The 26,628-nt window shown below is 36.5% G+C and overlaps 1 protein-coding gene across 1 annotated transcript in view; it reads right to left on the bottom strand.

Annotated features, from left to right (window-relative positions):
• Positions 1 to 26,628, bottom strand: part of GPR158 (G protein-coupled receptor 158) — a 393,556-nt gene that overhangs the window by 233,459 nt on the left and 133,469 nt on the right. The window lies entirely within an intron of this gene.

Consider the following 26,628-nt stretch of genomic DNA (forward strand, 5'->3'; position numbering starts at 1 on the left):
ACAAAGTGTCATTAAATGTTTCCATTATTTCCATTTCAATCAATAGCTACAACTGTTCTCAGGTGAGGCCTTCCCCACTGTTTGGTGTTATTAAAAGTGTGTGTATTATTTCACCCACCAATTTTACGTCTAGAAATGTACCGCCCAAAACATACTCATACATCTTTCCAGAGAAAGAGCACACGAATTAGTGCATTTATGCAGATGCACATTGTGAAGTATTTGCTGGTAGGACACTAGCAACAGCCTGCACGACCGCTAGGACAGTGAGCTGACTGAGCCACAGGACAGCGTGGCATGCCATTAGGCTCCCCAAGCAGGAGGCAGGTCTGTATTCGCGGAGACACTGCACGTCTTTGGTTTAGTATCTTCGGTTGCAAGCAGCAGAAATCCATTCTGGACTACTCAAGCCAAAGTGAAAAGACCTGGAGAATATGAGTTGGTCCACAGAATGGCCGAGAGGCTGGAGAACAGAAGCGGGGTTGGTGGTTCCACACCACTCAGCATTGGATCACCCCACCATCTTGTCTGGATGTGGACAGGACACTGGGTGAGGGAGAGAGCTGAGTCAGCTGCCTGACTCCGGGCCACAGCGGCAAGGGACACCGTTTCCATTCCCACAGAGAGTATGCAAACTGAGAAAGGTGATTTCCTGGAATAAAACCAGGTGCTCCTTGGGAGGCAGTTAAGAAGTCCTCTGCATACTGTTACAGAAAGAAAACAAACAGCGTGTGGAGAGGAAGTCCCCGGTCACCATCTCTGTTTTTAAAAATGAGAGAGTCCATGTTCAAGTATCCACATTGAATGTATTCTTAAAAACCAGGAAGCATTTAAGATCTGAATCCCCCAGGAGACCCTCACTTCCATGGGCCCGAGAACTGTGTCTGCCCCGGGCACTGCTGTATGTCAGTGGCCGAGACACAGCAGGCACCCGGTAACTGGCCGCAGAGTGAATGAAGTAATGTGCTTCGAAAGAGAACCAGGGACAGAGACTTACTTTCTATATGTTCATTTTTATAATTAGAAAAAGGGGTAAAGAGAATTAGTAATTACAACTATATAGTATATAATGTATACTTTTCTTAATGTAGAATTGGATCATTGGATTTAGTTTGTAATACTTTATATTTGTAATGATTAATGATAATTTGAGCTATAATTTTTTTCTACTGTATTACATATTTAGCTTTTAATGTTATACTTGCTTTATACAAGGAATTTAGAAAATTTTATTTTCTGTGCTCTTGGTTTTAATAGGTTTGCAAACCAAAACCTTGATTTGGTTTTTAAAGGTTTGGTAGGATTCTCCAGTGAAACCATCAGGACTTGGAGCTTTTAGTTGGGAATTTTCTCTAAATGTACTATATTTATGTGTTGTAAACCTGTTTTTGAAAACATTCTATCATGAATTGGATAAATTTTGTAAAGTTTATTTTCCTTTGAAATTATTCATTTCATCTAGGTATTCAAATTTATTGACATCTATTCTTTTTTATTTTAAAATTCTCAGTTGTTGTTTTCTCATTATTTTTTTGTGTTGTATGTTTGTCCCCCCCACACACACTTTTTTAAAAGAGTATATTTTCACTTTTTCAAGAAAGCAGGATATTGATCTATTAATTACATCAATGTGTGTGTATTCTACCTCATTGATTTATGTGCTTATCTTTATTATTTCTCTTACTTTGTTTCCATTGGCTTACTTTGTTGATTTTTCTCTAGCACATTTATTTTCATTCTTTGTTTTTATCTAAAAGAGTGTTTAATACTGTAAATTTCCCTCTGATTGTTTTAAATATAATTCATACTCATATGTAATGTTTTTATTATCATTATCTTTAGAAATTCTCTAATTGCTATCTGGTTTTTTTTCTTATCACCTAAGAATTATTTAGTAGAAGGGTTTTTACCTACTTAATATTTAGGAGTAAATGCCTTTTGTATATTATTTTATTATTAATTTTTAGCTTTACTTAATTTTAGTCAGAAACCATTTTTAATACTTTTATTTTATGAAACTTACTCATGATTTCTTGTATAACTGATATATGGTAAACTTTTGTGATATTTCATATGCACTTAAGATGAAGGTTTGCTTAATAACTCATGAGGATAAAAAGTTTGATATGTCCATGTGGCCCAGCTTATTCATTATAGAGCTTTGGGCTGCTATATCTTTACTTAGTTTTTGTCCATTTAATTTGTGTTGTACTGCGAGTGGTGTGTTAAAGTGTCTTTATATTATGTTTTTCTTTATCCCTTCTTGAATATCTTTTTATTTCTGCTGTATGAAGTTAGTTGCTGTATTAATTGGTACATTAGTATTCATGAATGTAACATATTTATTATGTATTGTGGCATTTAGCTTTAAAAGAGTTCTTTCTTATATTTAATGCTTTTTTATTTTTATTTCAGGTATACAACATAGTGAAAGACAGATACATATGATTTCATTTATATATAGAATCAATTTAATGTTTTTTGCTTGAATTATACTTCATCTGATAGCAAGGTCACAACCCCTGCTCCTTAGTGTTTCCATTTGCTTTAGATGCCTCATCCTTTCTGAATCATTTTGTCTTTGCTTATTTAGCAGGTAGTTGGGTTTTATTTATGAATCAAATGGAAAGTTTTGTCTTGGAATTGGTTTGTTAAGCTTATCCACATTTATTGACTCTTCTATTTTATTTTAACTCCATAATATGCAGAGTGGGGCAAAAGTAGGTTTGCAGTTGTAAGTTTCTTCTTGAATTCTTGTATTATTATGTATTAATTATTGTAGGTGTAGATGGGCTCCCTAACCTATTAATAAAGTTCCTGGAATAAATGTCACTTGCTCATGATGTATACATTTCTTTTTTTTTTTTTAACTTTCTATATGTTCATTTTTATAATTAGAAAAAGGGGGTATTTTCCATACAAACAACTTTCCCCCAACCCTGTGTATATATGCTTAAATCCCAAAGATACAAAATTTAATTTCAGTTAGTAAATATTCCATTGAATACATTCTAAGGAATTATAAAATTAATCTCTTATGGATCCTGCCTTCACAGAACTTATGGTTTTGTACAGAAGTTAAGGCTGTATAAAAAGTAATAATTTAGGATAGAAACTATTTACTTTAGGCAGGGGTTTGAAAGAACTTTGAGTGGAAAAAAAGATTCATAACAAAGTTGGCGTTAGAAAGGATGGGAAAGAAATTGTTGACAGAGCGAGAATGTGGAGAAGGCACCAAAGGGGAGGTTAAGGAATAATGAATTTTGGCTAGGACATAAGGTAAGAGAGAACAACTCGACATTGAGACTTTATTCTTTACACACATGGAAAATCATTGAGACTTTTTTAGCCAGGAGATGGTTTGCTCAGAAGAAGTTTAGTTTTGCAGCAGTCTGGATCGCCTATGGTTCAGTTATACTGCATTATCCTCCTTTAACCATCTTCACTGTAGAATTAAGGCAGTTGAATATTGTCACAGAATTGAAATGTGTAATAATCATGAATTACTCCTGCAAGTCTTTAAAGGGGGAAAAAAACTTGTGATAGACTATTTTTACATGAAGTGCATAATGTTAAAGTCTTTAATAACATCTTACATTTTATCCACTAATTGTGGTTTTCCTTTTCTATTTCTGTTCCATTTTGTTTCATTATCATTATCTTTAGAAATTCTCAAATTGCTATCTGTTTTTTTCCCATCACCTAAAAGTTGTTTAGTAGGAGGGTTTTTACCTCCTTAATATTCAGCCTTTTGTATATTATTTTATTATTAACTAGAGGCCCGATGCACGAAATTCATGCAGTGGGGGTGGGGCCCCTCAGCCTGGCCTGCGCCCTTTTGCAATCTGGGACCCCCTTGCTCCTAACCACCCTGCCTGCTCGCTCCTTACTGCCCACCTGCTCACTCCTAACTGCCTGCCTGCTTGTTCCTTACTGTGTGGCTTGCTGCTCCTTAGTGCTGCCATGGAGGCAGGAGAGGCTCCTGCCACTGCTGCTGCGCTCGCCAGCTGTGAGCCTGCTTCTGGCTGAGCAGTGCTCCTGCTGTGGGAGCGCACTGACCACCAGGGGGCAGCTCCTGCGTTGAGCATCTGCTCCCTGGTGGTCAGTGAACATCATAGCGACTGGTCATTCTGGTCGTTCCACTGTAATAGTTGCTGGACTTTTATTATATAGATTTTTAGCTTTATTTACTTTTAGTCAGAAACCATTTTTAATAGTTTCATTTTATGACATTGTTTACTTTCAAGGCAACATGGAAGACAATGTGATTTATTTTCTCAGACTCTGGTTTATGAAACTCTGTCTGTAGAATGATCTATGGCAAATTATGTTTTGATGGCATATGTTAGACTATGTTGATGAAATGAATTAGGGAGCTTGATTAAAGACTTGAAGGAGCACATCATTCACACAACAAGGTGTAAAAGAATTATTATAATGGAGAAATTGTAATTAGATAAATTAACTCTATAAACATACTTACTATTCAATTTAATTCAATACCAAAGGGTTACATTTATTGCATTGTTTTTTTTCACTGTGAAAAATGCTAGTTTTAGTGGGTTGTTTGAGATTTTGTGTTTACTATTCCCTGAATACCATGACTTTGTATGACATTGTATGACTTCATTTTTGTCCATGTGCATAATTATATATTTTTCAATACGTTTTATCATACACATTTTATGAGATATAATTTACATATAACATATTAGTTTCTGGTATACAACATGATTTGATATATGAATACATTAGCTGTAAATATATATGTATTATATTATTTATTTTATATATATATTAGATTTTCTTTACCCATTCATTCATCTTTGGGCAGAGATTAATTTTATATATTGGCTATTGTAAATAATTCTCTAATGAATATGAAGGTGAATATCTATTTTTGGTGGTGGTGGTGACACTGTTACAGCTACCCCCTAGTTCCCCCCTTTAGCCTGCCTCCACCAAGCCCCCAGGCCCCTCAGGCCTTTGCCACATTGTTGTCAGCGTCCATGGGCTAGCCATCTATCCATGCATTTTCTTTGGTTAATCTCTTCCAGTTTCCCTTCCCTCTGAGATCTGTCAGTCTGATTTATGTATCATGCTTCTGGTCCTCTTTTGTTCATCAGTTTATTTTGTTCATTAGATTCCACATGGAAGTGAGACTATGTGATGTATCACTTTCCTGACTTGCTTATTTTGGTAATAATTGCTAGGTCCATCGATGCTGTTGCGAAAGGCTGTATTTATAAAAAATAGAAGGTCAATTTTGAGTGACAGCTTTTTCAGCCTATTTTACATCTTTATAGTTTTTAAACGTGGTTAAAAAGCATCTAGTTTTTGCTTACATTTATTGCATTGTTTTTTTCACTGTGAAAAATGCTAGTTTTAGTGGGTTGTTTGAGATTTTGTGTTTACTATTCCCTGAATACCATGACTTTGTATGACATTGTATGACTTCATTTTTGTCCATGTGCATAATTATATATTTTTCAATACGTTTTATCATACACATTTTATGAGATATAATTTACATATAACATATTAGTTTCTGGTATACAACATGATTTGATATATGAATACATTAGCTGTATAATATATAATCTATCCATGCATTTTCTTTGGTTAATCTCTTCCAGTTCCCCTTCCCTCTGAGATCTGTCAGTCTGATTTATGTATCATGCTTCTGGTCCTCTTTTGTTAATCAGTTTATTTTGTTCATTAGATTCCACATGGAAGTGAGACTATGTGATGTATCACTTTCCTGACTTGCTTATTTTGGTAATAATTGCTAGGTCCATCGATGCTGTTGCGAAAGGCTGTATTTATAAAAAATAGAAGGTCAATTTTGAGTGACAGCTTTTTCAGCCTATTTTACATCTTTATAGTTTTAAAACGTGGTTAAAAAGCATCTAGTTTTTGCATTGTATTTGCATTACAATTTGTGTGAATGCTTAAGAATGGTATGAGTAGACCATTCAGCTGGGCAAAAGTTCTGCAGGTCCTACTGCAGTGGCAAGTTGTTGCTAATCTAGTGTTGTCTTTTCTCTTAGCTCATGCTTTGCCCTATTTCAATTGCTAAGACCTCCATTAGGAGAAGAAGTTATAATGTTTAGATCACATTATTGTTTCTTGAAATCTTAAAATTAAGACAAAAATGTCTGAAATTATCATTTAATGCATTGTTAAAATTCAACTATAGGTGTGGCTCAGTTAGTTGAGCATTGTCTTATGCCCCAAAAGGTCACCAGTTTGATTCCTGGTCAGGGCTCATGCCTGGGTTGCAGTTTCAATGGAAGACAATGAATCAATGTATCTCTCCCACATTGACATTTCTCTATCTCTCTCTCCCTCTTACTTCCTCTCTCCCTAAAATCAATAAAAACATATTTTAAAAAAATCAACTATACTCTTACCACTTAGTAGCTATATACTTATTGGAAATTTCTTAGAAAAACAGAGAACCTTATGGACTTAACCTTGGGGAAATTGTTTCACATCCAAAGATCCCTCTTTTGCAAAGAAAATTTTAGTGTTATTTTTTTATTTACCTGAAATTTTGTTTTATGTATTATTAGTTTAAAAGTTGGGAATACATTCTTTAACAATAGTTATGCAGAATATTCTGGGAGGAAAATGAACATGACATGAATTTTTAAAAATTGCCATGCAATATTATATTAGTTTCAGGTGTACACCCTGATGATTAGACATTATGTAATTTTCTAAGTGTTCATCCCAGTAAATCTCATATTCATCTGACACCATGTGTAGTTATTAAAATATTATTGACTATATTCCCATACTGTACTTCACATCCCCATAACTATTCTGTAACAACCAATTTTAACTTCTTAATTCCTTCACCTTTTTCTCCCACCCTCCGAGCCCCTCTCCCATCAGTCAGCTCTCAAAATGTTCTCTATATCTATGAGTGTGTTTTGTTCTCCTTGTTTATTTATTTTGTGTGTGTTTTTAAATTCAATTTTTGATAGATATGTATTTATTGCCATTTTCTCCTCTTCCTCTTCCTCCTCCTCCTCCTCCTCCTTGAAGACCCTTTGCCAATTCTTGTAATACTGGTTTGGTGGTGATTAACTCATTTAGTTTTTCCTGTCTGGGTAGCTCTTTATACATCCTAAATTACATATTTGGTTGTAGGACCTTACTTTCCATCACTTTGAATATTTCTTACCACTTACTTCTGGCCTGCAAAGTTTGTGCTAAGAGCTGACAGTCTTATGGGGGCTTCATTGTAGGTAACTTACTGCTTTTCTCTTGCTGTTTTTAAGATTCTCTCTATGTCTTTAGCCTTTTGCATTCTAATTTTGATATGTCTTGGTGTGAGCCTCTTTGGGTTTATCTGTTTGGAACTCTGTGCTTCCTGGACTTGTATGTCTATTTCCTTCACCAGTTTAGGGATGTTTTCCATTTTTATTTTTTCAAATAGGTTTTCAATTTCTTTCTTTCTCTCATCTCTTTTTGACACCCCATGGTGTGAATGTTGGTACACTTGAAGTTGTCTCAGAGGCTTCCTATGCTATCTTCATTTTAGTGGATTCTTTTTCCTTTTGCTGTTCTGATTGGGTGATGTTGTTGTTGTTTTTGTTTGTTTTTTGTGGGTTTTTTTGCTTTTTTATATTCCAAATTGCTGATTAGATTCTCAGCTTCATCTATTCTACTTGTGATTCCCAGTAAATTATTCTTCATTTTATTCAGTGTATCCTTCATATATGACTGGTATTTTATATGGTTTCTATGTCCTCTTTCATGCTGCTGCAGTTCCCACTAAGTTCCTTGAAGTTATCACTAAGTTCATCAATTCTTCCCCTAAGTTCATGGAGCATCCTTATAACCAGTGGTTTGAACTCTATATCAAAATGCTTATCTTCACCCAGCCCACATAGCTCAGTGGCTGAGCATTGACCTATGAACCAGAAGGTCATGGCTTGATTCTAGGTCAGGGCATATATCCGGATTGTGGGTTCGATCCCCAGTCTGGGGCATGCAGGAGGCAGCCCATCAATTATTCTCTCTCATTATTGATGTTGCTATCTCTCTCTCCCTCTCTCTTCCTGTCTGAAATCAATAAAAATGTATTTTAAAAAATGCTTGTCTTCATTTTGTTCAGTTCTTTTACTAGAGTTTTATTCTGTTCTTTCATTGGGACCCATTTCTTTGTCTCCTCATTTTGGCTGCTTCCATATATTTGTTTCTATGTATTAAGTAGAGCTGCTACATTTCCCAGCCTTAGTAGAGTTGCCTTGTATAGTAGATGTAATATAGGCCCAGTAGCACACCCTCCCCAGTCACCCAAACTGCATGCTCCAGATGTGCCCTTGTGTATGCTATATGTACTGTCCTGTTATAATTGAGCCTTGATTGCTCTTGGGATTGACTGCCAAGCCAATTGGCTGGGAAGACTGGCTGCGACTACAGCAGAGGAGCTGCTGTGCAGGAGCTGACCCTACAGAGCAGGACTTACTTCAGCGGAGCTTTGTTGCTCACTGAGTTCAACCCTTGAATGCCTCACTCATGGAGATGGTCATATTGCAACCAGTTGTTGTCTGAAGCTATCTAACAGTGCACTGGCTCTGGGGCCTCGCAAAAGTTGCAAGGTCGGCTACCACCTGTGTCCTGCCTGGGGCCACCCAGTATGAACCACAGAGCAATCTGAAGATGGCTGCTACTTGTGCTAAGCTTTGAGGTTCCCAGGAGAGGCCAAACTGAGAACCAAAGATAACTTCCCCTAGTGCCAGGCCTGAGGCCACTTTGCAAGAGGTGTACATAAGGGTACACAGAGGCCAGATGCTGCTTATTTGAGAGATTTTAGGAAAGTAACAGAGCATGAGGCAAGAGAGGCCATTTGTATGCAAAAACCACTGGAAAAGCTTCAGTTGGCCCCACAGGTTGGGTGAGACTGGGTCTCAAGATCACCAGGGTGAGGTGAACTGTGATAGCCAGGTTGATGGAGAATCAGATATGACACCTGTCTGTTGCTCTGTGTGTGTGTGTGTGTGTGTGTGTGTGTGTGTGTGTGTGTGTGTGTGTTGGGGTGGAGGTATCTTTCAGAAAAGGAACAATGGCCTCTCCTAACCCCTTTGTCTTGCAGAAAGCTGACACCCCAGTTCTTGCCCTGATACCAGACAATTCAATTCCTCCCCATATGTCCCTGGTTCCTTTCCAACTGCTTCCCCAGTGCTGGAGCTCAGAAGGAATGATTCCAAGTAAATCTATGCACAGTCCCTTTAAAAGGAACTGCCTGAGACTCTAACAGTCCTTTGTCTCAGCCATAATTTCCCTGGTTTTTACAGTTGGAACTTAAGGATACACAGAGGCCATATGCTGCTTATTTGAGAGATTTTAGGAAAGTAACAGAGCATGAGGCAAGAGAGGCCATTTGTATGGAAAAACCACTGGAAAAGCTTCAGTTGGCCCCACAAGTTGGGTGAGACTGGGTCTCAGGATCACCAGGGTGAGGTGAACTGTGATAGCCAGGTTTGATGGAGAATCAGATATGACACCTGTCTGTTGCTCTGTGTGTGTGTGTGTGTGTGTGTGTGTGTGTGTGTGTGTGTGTGTGTTGGGGTGGAGGTATCTTTCAGAAAAGGAACAATGGCCTCTCCTAACCCCTTTGTCTTGCAGAAAGCTGACACCCCAGTTCTTGCCCTGATACCAGACAATTCAATTCCTCCCCATATGTCCCTGGTTCCTTTCCAACTGCTTCCCCAGTGCTGGAGCTCAGAAGGAATGATTCCAAGTAAATCTATGCACAGTCCCTTTAAAAGGAACTGCCTGAGACTCTAACAGTCCTTTGTCTCAGCCATAATTTCCCTGGTTTTTACAGTTGGAACTTACAGGGACTTCTCTTCCTGTCACTGGAATCCTGGGCTGGGAGGCCCAGTGTGGGGCTGGGGCCCCTTGCTTCTCAAGGGAGACATCCACGGGTGAGATATTCTTTCTGGTTTTTATCTACCACACATGAGTGTGGAACCAGCCCTTTCCAAGTCTCCACCCCTCCTAGCAATATTGATGTGGCTTCTTATTTAAATCTCTAGTTGTAAGACTTCCATTCAGCTAGATTTCAGGTGGTTCTTATTGATGGTTGTTCTGTAGTTTATTTGTAATTTTGATGTAGTTTGTGGGAGGATTAAAGTACCACATTTACCTACACCACCATCTTGACTGGAAAGCAAATGATCAAAAATTTTTTTCCCAATTCTCACCTGACAATATGTTTTCATTGATTTGAAAAAGGGAGGGAGGGAGAGATGAAGGAGGGAAGGAAGGAGGGAGGGAGGGAAGGAGGAAGGGAGGGAGGAACTGTTCTCATGGGATGATAACGGGCAACTGCTATTCAGACGTCTTTTCCTTTTTCTCTCATAACTTCATATATCTTAGCGACTGATACATAATGACATAAAAACACATCTTAGGTCAAAATCCTGTCGTCCCAAGGTTCTCTCGTTTAGTCCAGTTGGCTAGATTCATTGTGTGCATGTGATTATGTGTAGGTGAGTCCACTGAGTGGGCACCCAGGCCTCGTGTTGGTCAGGGCTGGTCAGAGCGTATGCCCAGGGCCAGGCCCAGGACAGCCACCATATCCTGTGAACTCCTGGTTTAAATCCTAAGTTATTTGAGTGACTACATGAATCAGACTGCTATTCAACTTAATAATGAAGATTGATTACTGCAAGGAGACTTACCAACAAACTAAACCCAGGCTTCCCTGGCATCTCCAGGTCTCTTGATGGGAGCAATCTGAATCTCAGATGGATGGAGCCATGCATCCTTTCCTTCAAAGATAAAAATAATAAAGTTTCTAGGAATTAACAAAGGAAGTAAAAGACCTGTACTCAGAAAACTATAGGACATTGAAGAAAGAAATAGAGAAAGATACAAACAAGTGGACACATATACTGTGTTCATGAATTGGAAAAATTGACATCATTAAAATGTTCACAGTACCTAAAGTAATTTATAAATTCAACAGAATTCTTATTAAAATATCAACAGCATATTTCACAGATCTAGAACAAATATTCCAAAAGTTTGTATGGAACCAAACACATCCCAAATAGCCTCAGCAATTTTGAGAAAGAAGAACAGAGTGTGAGGGGTCACAATACTCTATATCAAACTACACTACAAAGACATTGTAATGAAAGACAGCATGATACCGGCACAAGAATAGGCTTATAGATCAATGGAAAAGAACAGAAAGTCCAGAAATCAGCCCATGCTTAAATAGTCAATTCATATTTGATAAATGTGACAAGAGTATACGATGGAGTAAAAACAGTCTCTTCAATAAATGGTGTTGGGAAAACTGGACAGTTACATAAAAAAAAAGAAAAAGAAACTAGACCACCAACTTACATCATACACAACAATAAATTCAAAATGGGTACTTGACTTAAATGTAAGTCACAAAACCATAAAAATCCTAGAAGAAAAAATCCTAGATGGAAAAATCTCAGACATCTCACATTACAATATTTTTGCTGATATATCTCCTCAGAAGCAGGAAACAAAGGAAAAATAAACAATGTGACTACATCAAACCAAAAAGCTTCTGTACAGCAAACGGAACCATGAACAAAATGAAAAGGGAACCCACTGCATGGGAGAACATATCTGCCAATAATACATCTGATAAGGGGTTAATTTACAAAAAATATAAAGAACTTATAAAACTAAACACCAGGAAAATAAACAACTCAGTTAAAAAATTGGGCAAAGGACCTGAATAGACAATTTACCAAAGAGGACATACAAATGTCCAAAAGACATGTGAAAAAAATGCTCAAGTTCATTAATCATCAGAGAGATACAAATTAAAATGACAATGAGTTATACCTCACACCTGCCAAAATGACTACCATCAATAAATCAACAAATAAAAAGTGTTGGCGAGGTTGTGGAGAAAAGGGAACTCTAATGCACTGTTGGTGGGAATGCATATTAGTGCAACCATTTTGGAAAACAGTATGAGTTTCCTAAAAAAAATAAATAATGGAACTGCCTTTTGACCTTGCGATCCCACTTCTGGGAATATATCCTAAGAATCCAGAAATACCAATCAGGAACATTATATACACCTCTATGTTCATAGTAGCGTCATTTACAATAGCTAAGATCTGGAAACAGCCCATGTGCCCATCAATGAATGAGTGGATAAAAAAGCTACTTTTACACAATGGAATACTATGTAGCTGTAAAAAAAAAAAGAAAGAAAAAGAAAAAGAAATAAAGAACTCTCACCCTTTGCAACAGCATGGAGGACCCTGGAGACTATTATGCTAAGCTAAATCATCCAGTCAGAGAAATACAAATACCATATGATAGCACTTATATGTGAGATATAGTAAACAAATAAACTGATGAATATAATAGGAATAGAGTAATGGATACATGGAACAGACTGACAGATCTCAGGGGGGAGGTCAGTGGTGGGGGACTGGAAAGATTTGCCAAAGAATGTACATACATATATTCAAAGCCCATTGACACAGACAACAATGTGGTGAAGGCCAGGAGGGGTGGGGGTGGAGGTAGGTTGGAGGCAGGCTTTATTGGGAGTATGGGGGACATCTTAATAGTATGAACAATAAAAATATAAAACCAATTGGGTTGCCTCTTTTCTTTAATTTCCCATTTTCAAAATTTGGTTGTTTCTTTGCTAATTGTTGACTCTTGAAGTTTATATGTTATAGATAGAAATATGTTTCAGATATATGGCTTGTAAAATTTTCTCCCAGTCTTTACATGATCATAATGGATTGTTTTAAATAGCTGAAGTTATTTCGATGAAGTCTAACTTATCTATATATTTTTTAAGGGTTTTGGTCTTGGTATTCTATCTAAAAATATCTTTGTCTAACCCAAGTTCACAAATATTTTTTTTAATATTTTATCTAGATATTTTATAGTTTAAATGTTACTTCTGAATTTTTATCAATTTTCAGTTAATATTTGTATTGGAATAAAATTATCCTATTTTTTCAATAAATTGTTTTTGTATGTTTGTCAAAAATCAGTTGTTCATAAATGTATTGGTCTATTTGTGGATTCTCTATTCTGTTACATTAACCTATTTGTCTATCTTTCTGCCAATACCGTACTGTTTTGATAACTATACATTACTATTAATGTTTTGAAATTAGGTAGCATTAGTCCTTTTTTTAAAAGTTGTTTTGGTTATTCTCATTTCTTTGCATTTCTATATGAATTGCGGAATAGTTTTGTCAATTTCTGTGAGAAAACTTTCTTGGATTTTGATCAGAATTGCATCAAGCTTGCAGCTTAATTTGGGGATAATTGACAGCTTAACAATAGTGTGTCCCTTGACACATCTCTTTGTGTAGGTGTTCTTTCATTTATCTCAGAAAAGTTTTGTGGTTTGCAGTGTACAAGCCTTGCATATCTTATGTTAGACTCATTTCTAAGTGTTTCACATTTTAATGTTATCTTAAATGACATTTATTTTTACTTTCAATTTCAGTTGTTTATTGCTATGTTCTGTATAATGACCTTTTCCTGAAATTCTACTAAACTCAAATATTAGTTTAGTACCTTATTTTGAGATTTATAGGATTTTTAAATTAAATAATCATGCCATTTCTGAATAAAGATGATTTTACTTCTTCTTTTCAATATGGATGCATTTTATTTTCTTTGCTAGTCTTATTGTTCAAAACTTCCAGTACAATGTTTAATAGACATGATGAAAGAGAACATTCTTTTCTTTTTCCTGATCTTAGAGGAAAAGCATTCAAATTGTTATCTATTAAGTAAGATGTTCTGTCCACTGTACGTTGTTCATAGATGTTTATGTCAAGTTAAGGAAGTGTTCTTCTATTACTTATTTGACAAAAGTTTTATTATTGATATTATTAAGAACTAGAGGCCCAGTGCACAAAATTTGTTCACTCAGCAGGGAAGGGTCCCTTAGTCTGGCCTGTGCCCTCTCACAGTCCGGGAGCCCTTGGGGGATGTCCGACTACTGCAGAGGCAGGAGAGGCTCTCGCCACCACCGCTGTGCTCCCCTGCCGTGAGCTCTGTGGGAGCGCACTGACTACCAGGGGGCAGCTCCTGAATTGAGCATCTGCCCCCTGGTGGTCAGTGCGTATCATAGCGACTGGTCATTACACCATTTGGTCAATTTGCATATTAACCTTTTATTACATAGGATGGAGTTTTGGATTTTTCAAAGACTTTTCTCCAACTCTTTATACTATTATATGAATTTTCCTATATAATGTGGTAATATGGTGAATTACATTGATTAATTTTCAAATGTTAAACCCTAATTGGTCTGAATATATTAATCCTCTTTGTGTATTGTTGGGTTTGATTTGATAAAATTTTCCTATGGTCTATAATATTCTTTTTGTGATATCAGGTATTATATATTCATTCATAAAGGGTATTGGCCTACAGTTTCTTTTCTCTTTATTTCAGATCTTGGTATCAGAGTAATGCTGATCTCAAAGTGATGGAGAAATAGTTCCTCTTTAATTATCATGCAAGATTTTGTGTAGAATTGACATTAATCTTTCTTAAAAGTTTGTTACAATTCTCCATGAAGCCACTTAGACATGGATTTTTCTTTGTGGGAATGTTTTTAACTATAAATTTAATTCTTTTAGAGATATAAGGCTATTCAGATTATCCATTTCTTCCCAACAGAACTTTGGTATTATGCTTCAAGGAATTTGTGCATTCTATCTAAGTTATTGAATTTATTAGACTAAGGTTTTTCATGATGTTTTCTTACCTTTTAATATTTGTACAATCTGTTTTAATATTCCTATATTTTCTCATATTTGTAATTTGTGACTTTGGTCTTTATTTTCTAATCAGTCTGAGTAGAAGTATAAATTTTATTGATTTTTCTCAAATAGCTACCTTTTGGTTTCATTGATTTTTCCCCCTCTATTTTATTTTCTACTTTTATTTTTTCTACTCAGGTGTTTATTATATCCTTTTCCTGCATTCCATGGATTTCATTTGTTCTTTGTTTCCAGTTTCCTTAGTAGAAGCAGCACGCCTTGGTTTGAGACATCCTTTCTTTTCTGATATAGATGTTAGCTGCTATCAATTTCCCTAAACATTGCTTTAGTGACACCCACACATTGTGAGGTTGGTTTTTATTTTCACTTTGGTCAAAGTTTTTTCTAATTTTCATTTTGTTATCTTTCTTTGACCTATGGATTATTTTTTATAATTGTCTTTGACTATTGTTTCCAAGTATTTGAGATTTTTCTTTTAATGATTTCTAAATGCCATTGTTATCAGAGAACACACTTTGTATTACTCTAATTCATTTAAATTTAGTAAGAATTATTTTATGGCCCAGGATATAGTTTATGTTAGGAAATGTTCTATGTTCCCTTGTAAAGAATGTGTGTTCTGCTGTTGCTGGGTAGAGTATTTTATAAATGTCAATTGGGTCAAGTTAGTTGATAGCATTACTCAAGTCTTATACATCCTTCTTGATTTTCTACTTGTTCTATCAATTGTTGATGGAGAGGTATTGAAGTAAGTGACTGTAACTATGGACTGATCTCTTTTTCTTTGCACTTCTAGCAACTTTTGCTTCATGTATATATTTTTATTGAGATATAGTTGACATATATGCTTCAGGTATTCTGAAGCTTGTATTATTAGGTTCATAAATTTTTAGAAAGTTTATATCTTTGTGAGGAATTGACTCCTTTACCATAATAAAATTACTTCTATAACACTGGAAATATTGCTTGCCTTGAAAACTACTTTGTCCAATATTAGTATAATTCATGTGGGGTGAGGAGGACATCTGCATGGGGAGAGGTGGCGCCAGAGACAGGAGATAGTATATATAGAGGGAGATTGATCTAATTAATCAATGAATGACAATACCCAGGTTTCTCACTATCTGAGAAAGACATGAAAAATTGGAAAGGAAGAAAACCAGATTATACTTGTCATATTGGATTAGAAATGTCGGTTGGAATTCATAGTTTTATTAGGTAAAGAAATAAATATTAATGTAAATGTATGTATTTCTATGTATGGTTGTGTATATGTTCATGGGTGTGGTGAATATCTTCTTGTTCTGTCCACCAAGAGGGTCTAAAAATAGCAAAATACTAATAGCAATTCATACCTAACATCCAGATCTTTCCTTCTTAAATACCACTTTCCACTAAAAGAAACCAGGGCTCCTTTAGGAAATGGCTGATTCTGGGACAAGGGCAGTCAAAGTACAAGATGCGACTGGAATATCCTATATCAGAAATCAAGGAAGTTCTGAAAGAATGATGGGATATGTCTAAGTTTGTAGAACCTAGCTTACCACTCTCTATATCTGGTTCAATTTTCCATCAGAATATGTAATGATAGTTATCTATTTTAATTTAACCCATTAAATAATATAGGAAATCAGGAGTTGAATGATACATACATACATATATAATATACTATATTCATAAAAAATTGGATGAGAAATGGTATGGTAACATAGTTTCACAATACTTCCCCACAAAATATTTCTTAATTGCGAAGGGGAAAGAGCTACTTTACAGTGGAGAAGCCTGAAGATACCACTTTAATTAAGCAGTCGTAGTAATGGGACAGTTGAACCTGTGTGCCACCTGATAGGATACAGTGAGAAGAAGACATAATCACTTCTGTAATATTCCTGCTAGATCTGCGTAAGGCGAATTTCTTCATGCTGAAACATCACCTAAACCCAGATTGAGTTACTTTCCACAAAATAACTAACCCAATTTTTTCAAAAAGGATCAAGGCTCATTATAAGAGTTAAAAGAATACTGAGAAATTATTATAAACTGAAGGGGACTAAGACATAAACAACATGATTCTGATATTTTTTTGCTATGGTGAAAATTATGGGGACAAAGATTGCTACTCAGATACCCCATCACACCTAAGTCTTTTATTAATGGTTCAGGATGAGAAAGTTCCTTGTATTGAACCTACGATTTTATGATTAAAAACTCAATGTTTTAAAAATGTTAAATAAAAGAAGTCTGTACAAATACATCAAAGTTATAATCTACTCTGATTCAGTTCTGCTATTGGCTAATTTTAACATTATTCTAAGATGCCTAATGATTTTTTTCCTAAAAATTTTAAGTAGCCTTGAACTATCTGGGCTATTTCTGAAAATAGCCTCTCTAGTAAAGAGGTGGTAAAGGGGAGAGAACACACTTTGCAGTGAAGGAAAATGGAATTATACGGAGTTTAATTGATTTTCTCTGCTTCGAGTAATTGTTACAGCTACAAGTAAAATATTGGCTTTCTCATTTTCAAAGCAATTTCTGAAAGTATTTTTTAACTTAAAATTGTGGGAAAGTACCTTTACAGTTCTGGTTCTTTATTTCTCCTCTAAAAGTGAGATTTTGATTAAAGTATTCTCCAGATTTGTGACAGTAGATTGCAGTGTCACCCTCTCCCAGGGGCTCATGGATAGAACTACTGGAGTCTGGTATGATTTTGTCACCATAAAGAAAGCACCCTAGCAACAAAATTTTTTCCTGGTGGTCTGAAACTTCCAGTATTAAATCTAGTCCATTGGATTAAGACAACATTGCTTAAAATGTCCTTTAGAGAGTAGTAGTAGGTCTTTTTTTTTTAAAAAAGGATCTTGTCAAATATGTTAGAAAACTCTGAGTTAAACTGATTTCTTTATCTAGACTTTTCAAAACTGTTAAAACACCAAAAAGTGTTGTGACTCTATAAGAGAAATATATAGCTTATTGTTTCTCAAGCTAAATTGCCCAGGACAACTTTTTCAAGGCACACCTTGTAGAAGTATTGTTTTATGAAAAACATTTTGGAAAAAGCTGGATAAAGACAAAGTACATTATTATGGAACAATGTAAATGAACCAGTATCACGTATAAAACCATAGCTCACATTTATTACATCAGCAAAGTAGTTCTAGAATACTGCTCCAGAAGTTGGAAGTAGTTCTGCTCTCAAAACCCAGGCAATGGGTTATTCCAGTGGAGGGCAGACTAGTTAGTAACGCTGGGTCAAGAGCTTGAACATCCAACAAGTATCAATGTCATACGGTGGAAAATCACAGATTGGGAATCACATTGACTTGGGTTACAATCCAGGTTCTTTCAATTCTACTCTGAGTCTCAGTTTCTTCATTGCCAAGATGGTGATAAAACAACAATGATGCTATTAACACTTGTAGTAGCAAATACTTGTGTAGCACTTATAGCTAGGTATTGTTTTAATCATGTAATATGTATTAACTCATTTAATCCTCACAAAAATCATTTGAGATTTTCTTATTTCTATATAACATTCTGACCATATAGGATTGTTGTGATGATTAGATAAAATATATAAAATGTCTTTTGCAGTGTCTGGGACAGACTGAGCACTTATTAAATATTAATCATCAGAATTATCATCCTCATCAAGAGGCTAATGGAACCAGGGGTGTAGAGGCAGAGAAGAGGTATGGCTGAAGGGGATGCATGGGCTATAAAAGGAGAATGAAGGAACACTACAGATAAATTCCACAGCATTCAGTCTTCCCTGGAGGTAATTATGGCCACAACTTCCCACTCTTTATTATTATTACACACTTAAAATCTCAATTTTCCTCCTATACCACAATGTCACTTTTAGCAAACAAATGTTTTAGTCAACAAATCTGTTTTCTATTGAGTGCCTACTATGTCTGGGTAATAATATAAGTAAAATATGTCACGTGACCATATGTCTCTATGGAGACAGTAAAGCAGGAGAGGCTGATAGGAAGTCCGGCAGGAGGATGGGATTATTTTTATAACTTTTCTTCCATTTTTCTCTACAATTTCCAAGGGTAAGTCTACACAGCAAAGGAAGGCAAAAAGGGAAGAGATGGGGCAAAAGGGAAAGAATTAGGATATAAAACCTGTGATTGGCATTTAACTTTTGTTTTATTAATTCCAAAGTGTGGAATGAAGAAAAACCTCCCTGAAGTATCTGCAATGCCATTTTTACCTTACGCACCTGGGCACATTTTTTTAAAACTGGTGTTTTGAGCCTTGATTCAGAGTCACCCAGGCAACTTGATTTCATTGACTTCCTTAGTTTTTCCATGGCCTTAAGTATTTGCTAACGTAATGCCTCACAAATGGCTAATATATTGCTGCACTAAGCAGCATTTCTGCTGTCAGCAGTGCACCAGCAAATGAAGTACCTCACAAGGGATCCATTGAATTAAATTGTGCACACTGGACTGGCTGTGTTCTCTCCCACTTTGGAATGACTTCACCTTTTCAGTTCCCAAGTGAAACAAAACTCCTTCATCTGTGCTAGACTTGCATTCTGGAGGGATTCGGGGATTTATGATTCTTTGAGATGGAAGGCAGGAGCAATGAAGCACTAACCAAATGTAAATTGCAACATTGGCTTTTATAACTGCTACTATTGATAAGGGAGTTAATTGCCTGTGTATTTCATTTTTAACTATTGGGCTTAACTGAAAACTGAAAAGTTGACAAAATTTTTTAAAAGGTTAGTAGATCACTATAGTAAATACCTCATGACATTTTTTAAAATTCTTCTTGTACATAGGATGGGCTGGTACATTCTTTTTTAAATTTATCTTTATTGCTGCAAGTATTATAGATATCCCCTTTTCCCCATTGACTCCCTCCACCCTGCACCCATCCCTCCCAGGCCTTCACCACACTATTCTCTGTGTCCATGGGCTAAGCATATATGCATATTAGTTCCTCCATATAAGTTCTCTGGTTAAACTCTCCCGACCACCTCCACCATGCCTGGCTTCCCTGGAATTCATCAGTCTGTTCCATGCTTCTTTGTCTCTGGATCTATTTTGTTCATCAGTTTATTTTGTTCATTAGATTCCACATATGAGTGAGGTCATGTGATACTTGTCTTTCTCTGACTGGCTTATTTCACTTAGCATAATACTCTCCAGGTCCTTCCAAGTCTCTCAAAGGTTAAGAGATCCTCCTTTTACACAATGGCATAGTATTCCATGGTGTAAATGTACCACAGCTATAAAAAATATTTTTATTGATTTCAGAGAGGGAGAGAGAAGGAGAGAGAGATAGAAATATCAGTGATGAGAGAGAATCATTGACCGGCTGCCTCCTGCACACCCCACACTAATGATGGAGTCCACAGCCTGGTCATGTGCCCTGACCAAGAATCAAACCATGACCTCCTGCTTCATTGTTAGAAACTCAACCAGTGAACCATGCTGCCAGGCTGTACCACAGTTTTTTTATCCACTCATCTGCCAATGGGCACTTAGGCTGTTCTAGATATTAACTACTGTAAATTGCACTCTTATGAACATAGGGTGCATATATTATTTCTGATTTTTAAAAAGTGACATGATGTATTTATACTATCATAATCAGGAAGCTATGGGAAGCAAATAGAATCCCAGCTCAAATTGGCAGAGGAAAATGATTAAAATGACAATGAAGTATTACCTCATACCTGGCAGAGTGGCTACCATCAAGAAATCAACAAACAATTACTGGGGAGGATGTAGAGAAAAGGAAACTCTAGTACACTTCTGATGGGAATGCAGACCAGTACAGCCACTTTGGAAAAGAATATGAAGTCTCCTCAAAATATGAAAAATGGAGCTGCCTTTGATCCAATGATCCCACTCTGGGAATATATCTTAAGTATCCCAAAACACCAATCAGAAAGAATGTATGCACCCCTATGTTCACAGTAGTGCTATTTACAATAGCTAAGATCTGGAAACAACCCAAGTGCCCATAAGTAGATGAGTGGATAACAAAAATGTGAAATGTGTTACATATACACCATGGAATACTATACAGCTGTAGAAAAGAAGGATTTCTTACTCTTGGAGACAGTATGGAGGGACCTAGAGAGTATTATGCTGAGTGAAAAAACAAACAGAGAAAGACAAGTATCACATGATCTCACTCATATGTGGAATCTAATGAACAAAATAGATTTATAGTCATAGAAGCATGGAGCAGACTGATGAATCTCCAAGGGAAGGCAGAAAGAGGGGGCTGGGAAGAGATTAACCAAAGAACTTATATGTATATATGCATAACCCATGGACACAGACAATAGTGTGGTGAAGGCCTGGGGGGGCTGATGTGGGGTGGAAGGGCTCAATGGGTTTAAAAAGGGGGACATCTGTAGTACTTTAAACAAGATAATTTTCTTTTAAAGTTTAAAAGAGAGCAAAAGAAAAAGACTGAAATTCAGAATGATTTGGCTAGAAATGCTAAACAATTTTATCATTATTATATTTGGGAAGATGGTAGAATCTTTTTTTTAATGTTTTCCCAAGGATATGTTTTTATTGATTTTAGAGAGAGCAAGGGAGGGAGACATACACACACACACACACACACACACACACACACACACACACACAGAAAGAGAGGGGTGAGAGAGAGAGAGAGAGAGAGAGAGAGAGAGAGAGAGAGAGATTCATATGAGAGAAATGGATCAGCCATCTCCTGTATGTACCACCTTGACTGGGAATAGAACCCACAGCCTTTTGGTGTACAGGAGGACGCTCTGATCAAACAAGCCACCCGGCCAGAGGGTTGATCAGAATATTTTAAAAATTTGTCTTTTTAGAAGTTTGTATATATTAAGTTACTACAATAAATCTATTAGTAGATATTCGTGTTGAATGTACTCCTCTACAGTAACTAATAGCTTGGTTGCTAAACAAGCTATTTTCTGAAACTCAAGACAAAGATTTTAAAAAACAACAATATTATCAATGTGTTCTTTGAATAATACAAAAGCTCATACAATTTGTCCCTGCAATTTGGTGGGGCATTGGGTCTGAGAATTTATTCATTCAAATATCCCTGAATAAGAAGGCTCTAATTCCTGTCTTGATAACGAAGGAAGAGAAATACATGCAAACAGGACTTTCTCACAATTTTTAATCCTAAAATCCACCTATGACAACGTTTGGGACTGTGATTAAAGTGGAAGTCTCATAGAGATTCAGAAAGACTGAGGCTTATTGATAAACTTTATTTATTTTAATAGGCACTTATTGAAAAAAATATCAGTAATATTACCGTATTAAATATTTTCCTCTATGTGAATATTTACTACCAAATGTTTGTCTTGTTGGAGTATTTCCTTAGCCTCTGGAAAGCCTAGAGAATATATTGATAGCATAAAACAATCTTTAATGACTTAAAAGCCAATATATCCAGTAAATCAAAAAAGCTATTATAAAGAGTTCTTTTATCCACTCATATGAAACAATTAATGTAGCATACTAAAGAAAAAATGGAATGAGATTGTATACATCTTCATTTAGTAATGATTCTATATGTGATTACTTTCCGTGACTATCCCTAGCTCACTGAAATCTTCTAGGATCATTCTTCCTGGCAGTTTGATTGAAATGCTTTTAATTTGTTTTCCTTTGTTGTAGATAATGTACATGCTAAGAAGCATTTTATTCCTATGACCCAGCTTGTTGTACAAATATTCTGTGGTTTTCAGAGTTTATGATTTGCACTTAGTAATCCAGCTCTTGGATCCCACAGCGTCTCTCCCAAGGTGCCTCCAAAGGGCAGGCTATTGCCTCTCACATACATTATCTAGCCCCACTTTTCTAACAGATGTAGAAATGTAGGTTGCATGTCATCTGTTTATTCCCTTTAATTTTTAAACCATTCGCTTCTAGCTAAACTATCCTTTTGCTTCTTTTTTACATTCCAACTATTTCCCCTCTTTTTTATAATTGTCCCCTACAGTAGTAGCTCACACTTATTGAACTAGAATTGTCATGGTTGCTGAAAGAGCACCAAATCAAAGTCACATGTACTGAAATGCACATAAAGGAACTCAAATGTGGGGAGGCATGTCAGTGTTTCTTTCTGCTCCTTGGACAGTTTAATAAGTAGCTGCATAATAGAGATAGACCCAAATCAAAGAACATCAGGATATAGCAGGCATACCACATAGGATTTTCAGTCTTATGACATTGGTCCTTTATATCTCTGATATGATGATGTTTAAAAATTAGAACATGGCAATGTTTAGGAAACAGTTTATGATCTGTGCTGTTGGGGTTGGATTTTACTTGCTGACATCTTTCATTAAGAAAACGTGTTTTCCTTTATAAATGAAACCAAGTTGACTCAATGGTCAGTCATTGCAGTTTGACTAATCAACATCTGGATGATTAACTTAGTTTTTGAAAAAACACCATTTTTTTAACTACCAAATAAAATCAAGTAGAATGAATACAGCAATCTATTCCTTGTTAGGACACCATGAGTATAGCATTCCATGTTTGGTCCTATATTGAATGCCCAAATTACAATAAATATGGTAATATAATAGTAATATAATAATAAATGTATATATTTAATTTTGAAAAGGTACTTTCTCTCTATTGAATAAATACTGATTTTAAATCTTCCACAGAAAAGAGAAAGGAAGGGAAAGGAAAGACCTTTTTTTTTAACAATGTGATATGACATATTTAATGGTATTTCCAATATTTTTTTCTTTACTGACTTAATTTTAGTTACCAAGTTAGTTAGACAAGTGTCACACTTTTCTATCAATTGTTGTTTTGGAGTGATCTACTGGTTTGGATTTATGTAAGCTTTACTGTGATTAGAGGTGAAGATGAACAAGAAAATTCTACCTATGAACCAGAGCAGAAAAATGGACTAATACATTTCTTCAAGAGGTGTGCTAGCATATCAAAGTGTACCGAATAAAATGAACCTAGTGACTCCAGAGAAGTTGCCACCATTGCCTGTGGCTTTCATCAGCATATCTGGCCTGTTTCATCCTAGGCTCTATGCTTGGGTTAGAGACTTGAGTCATGCAAGCCATATTCTCCACAGTGTTAGAATGTGACACTATTTTGAGAAGCACCCATTTTGCTCTCTGGGATGTCATTTAAAACTGGTGCACAAATTCATGTACCAGTGGGGTCCCTCTGCCTGGCTTGTGGGATTGGGCCAAAACTGGCTCTCCGACATCCCCCAAGAGGTCCCGGATTGCGAGAGGGCACAGGCCAGGCCGAGGGACCCCACTGGTGCACGATTGGGACCAGGGAGAGATGTGGGAGGCTGGCCAGCTGGGGAAGAACTGTCAGAGGGCTCCAGAACATGTCTGGCCCACCTCACTCAGTCCCGATTGGCCGAACCCCAGCAGCAAGCTAACCTACTGGTCAGAGCGTCTTCCCCCTGGTGGTCAGTGTATATAATAACTACTGGTTGACCGGTCAACTGTCTGCCCCCTGGTGGTCAGTGTATGTAATAACTACTGGTTGACTGGTCAACTGTCTGCCCCCTCATGGTCAGTGCACATCATAGTGAGCAGTTGAGCTGCCTTAGCATATCATTAGCATATTACGCTTTGATTGGTTGAACAGCTGACCTGTCAACTGGACACTTAGCATATTAGGCTTTTATTATATAGGATAACATGTGGGCCAGGCTGGCATGGCTCCGTGGTTAAGCATCGACCTATGAACCAGAAGATCATGGTTCAATTCCTAGCTATGGCACATAACCCGGGTTGCAGGCTCAATCCCCAGTGAGGGGCATGCAGGAGGCAGCTGATCAGTGATTCTCTGTCATCATTGATATTTCTATCTCTCTCTCCCTCTCCCTTCCTCCCTGAAATCAATTAAAAAAATATTTTTAAAAAATAACATGAAGGAATGGCAGTACAGATAAAATAAGACTGACAATGAATTGATCATCATTAAAAGGTATAAAGATATTTACTATTTGCTCTACTTTGTGTGTTTGAAATATTCTCTAGTAAGTGGTTGAAACAAAATAATATGAAAACAAAAATGAAATCTAAAAATGATGATAAAGAAAAACATCCTTTGTAAAAATATGACATCCAAGGAGAAAGAATATATACATATAGTTCTATGTTTTTAAACATGGAGATTCTGCAAATGTGTTTATCAGAATCACCCAGGGTCGGGGAGGCTTTTGGCAAATACATTTTTGAGGTCCCACCTCTGAGATTCCAATTCAGTAAATCTGGGGATGGAAAGATCTTTGCAGTGATTCTGATGTGCTGGTGGGTTTGGGAACTACTGCCTTTGTTATCTGGCTGGATTTTGTCATGAAATACATTTTGCTAAAAACAGATGAAGGTAGAAACTGACAACATTGCTAAAGTTCTTAAGGCAGAACTATGGCACCTTTTCATAGCTTGTTGGTTATGATGTTGGCTTCCTTAGTTTGAGATCTAGCAAGAATTCATAGAACATTATAGCTAAAATTTTACTTAGACATCTCTTGTCTAATCGCTTTATTTTAGAGATAAAAAAAATGAGGCCTAGAGAGATATTGCACAAAACTCAGTAACTAAGTTTAGCAAATATTTATTAAAAATCTATAAGAGCCAGGCATTGTGTTTGTGTAAGAACTTGGACCACAGAATTACTAAAAGCTATTTTCTGACCTGGAGAAACTTGTCCATATCTTCTCACTTTCATTTCGTTGTTTTATAACACCATGTTGCTCTTTTCTCATCTTTCCTCTAACTTTATGTAAATCTATTTAACTTCAAAAAGATCCTTTAAATTATTTCTAATTCTTAGGATTTCTCTTTATAACTTAAAGAAATCATTGATAATCCTAAAAATAACATCTGTTTACCCTTAAGGAAAGATAGGTACTTTCTAGTTAAGAATCATTCCAATACATTTTAGGGTTCCCCAGCATCAGCATCTAAAGAAGAAAGATGGCTTGGAGCAGCAGGAGGAAGATGGGATATCTGAGTTATAAATCCTTGCTTGACATTAGCTGGACTCTCAAGGGAGAACTGGGCATTTGAAAGCACGTTTAGAGAAGCATGACAGAAAAGAACTCCACTTTCTTAGTGTCCATTGGGTCATAGGACCTTCCAGACAAGAGGCACTCAAGGGAATGTTGGGGTTCAGTTGGTTTTATTTTTTAACATGCTTCGTTTTAGAATATAACTCTTCCTCATATAAATTTTTTGTTTCCTCTAATACTTATAACATCAAAAAAAACTTATGTTATTTGAGATTATACAAGTCTAATATCCAACGAGAATGAAGTAAACACTGTAGGCAAGCACAAAGACGTTAGGAATTTCTACACATTGTCTATTAACTAGGAATTTCATAGTTGTTTTAAATGCAAAGTGATTTGAATGCCTATACTTCTGCATATAATTTTTCTCTTGGTTAGTTTTTTAGGTATCCAGCAGCTCTCAAGTTTGATATGTAAAATAATTATCATACAAGTTATCCTATCTAATAAGAGGTAATATGCAAATTGGCCATCACTCCAACACACAAGATGGCCTCCCCCATGTGGACACAAGATGGCCACCACAAGATGACTGGCAGGAGAGGGCTGTTGTGGGTGACCAGGCCAGCAGGGAAGGGCAGTTGGGGGTGATGTTGTGGGTGACCAGGCCTGCAGGGGAAGGCAGTTGCGGGGAACCAGGCCTGCAGGGGAGGGCAGTTGGGGGTGACCAGGCCTGCAGGGGAGGGCAGTTGGGGTGACCAGGCCGGCAGGGGAGGACAATCAGGGGCCACCAGGCCTGTAGGTGAGGGCAGTTAGGGGCAATCGGGCCAGCAGGGGAGCA

Source organism: Myotis brandtii, unplaced genomic scaffold (assembly GCF_000412655.1).
Source record: "Myotis brandtii unplaced genomic scaffold, ASM41265v1 scaffold215, whole genome shotgun sequence".
In the NCBI taxonomy this organism is placed as follows: domain Eukaryota; kingdom Metazoa; phylum Chordata; class Mammalia; order Chiroptera; family Vespertilionidae; genus Myotis; species Myotis brandtii.